The sequence below is a fragment of the Orycteropus afer genome, unplaced genomic scaffold (genome assembly GCF_000298275.1).
Source record: "Orycteropus afer afer isolate SDZICR_OR568_19922 unplaced genomic scaffold, OryAfe1.0 scaffold00005, whole genome shotgun sequence".
Lineage (NCBI taxonomy): Eukaryota > Metazoa > Chordata > Mammalia > Tubulidentata > Orycteropodidae > Orycteropus > Orycteropus afer.
In genome coordinates, this window is record NW_006921592.1 from 1419476 (window position 1) to 1421000 (window position 1525).

At 41.0% G+C, this 1525-nt stretch overlaps 1 protein-coding gene across 1 annotated transcript in view; it reads left to right on the forward strand.

Annotated features, from left to right (window-relative positions):
* The window catches only part of SMC5 (structural maintenance of chromosomes 5), a 177280-nt gene that overhangs the window by 89154 nt on the left and 86601 nt on the right, over nt 1-1525 (forward strand). The gene's annotated exons all lie outside the window — the stretch shown is intronic.

The window sequence follows — 1525 nt, forward strand, 5'->3', positions numbered from 1 at the left end:
AAAAAAAAAAAAAAAAAGACTGTGTGAAATGTTTTTAATGAATTAACCAAAAGGAACTTAGTATTTCTTAAAAAATAGCAGTTGCCACTAGTATACCCTGACTTATGGCAGCCTCAAATGTGTCAGAGTGAGGGTTTTCATTTGCTAATTTTTTTCTGTGTGGATCATAACAAATTATGGAGAACACTGAGAAGAAGGGGAATTCCAGAACACTTAATTGTGCTCATGAGGAACCTGTACATAGACCAGGAGGCTGTCATTCGAACAGAACAAGGGGTTACTGCATGGTTTAAAATCAGGAAGGGAATGCATCAGGGTTGTATCCTTTCATCGTACTTACTCAGTCTGTATGCTGAGCACATAATCTGAGAAGCTGAATTATATGTAGAAGAAAGTGGCATCAGGATTGGAGGAAGATTCATTAACAACCTGTGATACACAGACAATGCAACTTTGCTTGCTGAAAGTGAGGGTGACTTGAAGCAGTTATTGATGAAGATTAAAGACTGCAGTCTGCAGTATGGATTACATCTCAATATAAAGAAAATGAAAATCCTTACAACTGGACCAGTAAGCAGCATCATAATTAATGGAGAAAAGACTGAAGATATCAAAGATTTCATGTTACTTGGTTCCACAGTCAACACCAGTGGAAGCAGCAGTCAGGACCTCAGATGATGTGTTGCACTGGGCAGCTCTGCTGCAAAAGACCTCTTTAAAGTGCTGAAGAGCAAAAGATGTCTCCTTGAAAACTAAGGTGCACCTAACCTAAACCATGGTATTTTCAGTCGCCTCATACTCATGTGGGAGCTGGACAATGAATAAGGGAGACCGAGGAAGAGTTGATGCTTTTGAATTGTGGTTTTGGCTAAGAATGCTGAAGGTACCATGGACTGCTAAAAGAACTAACAAATCTGTCCTGAAGGAAGTGCCGCTGGAATGTTCCTTGGAAGCAAGAATGGCCTGACTTTGTCTCACCTACTTTGGTCATTGTCAGAAGGGACCATTCCCTGGAGAAGGATGTCATGCTTGGTAAGGTGGAGGGTCAACAAAAGAGGGGAAGGCCCTCAACAAGATGGACTGACACAGCAGCTGCAGCGTTGGGCTCTGCTATAGCGAGGATTGTGAGTTTGCACAGGATCTAGCAGTGTTTTGTTCTGTTGTACATGGGGTCACTATGAGTTGGAACCGACTTGATGGCACCTAACAACAACAAATTTTTTCTAGAAATAGATTACCAAGCTTTCTTCCAAGGCATCTCTGGGTGAACATGAGCCTTCAACCTTTTGGTTTGCAGCCAATCATGTTAACCATTTGCACTATCCAGGGGCTCCATCCAGTTGCTACAGTGGATTTCTGACTTCTGTCAACCTTGTGTGTCAGAATAGAACTGTGCTAATTTTCAGCAGGTGCTGTTTGAGTCGTGGATTTTGTTTAACTGTGTATTGGATGCTTCTGGGTAAACTAGAATAAGTAGTTGTTTTAAAAGGTTAACCCTTAGCTACCACTTTTTTTTTTTTTTTTT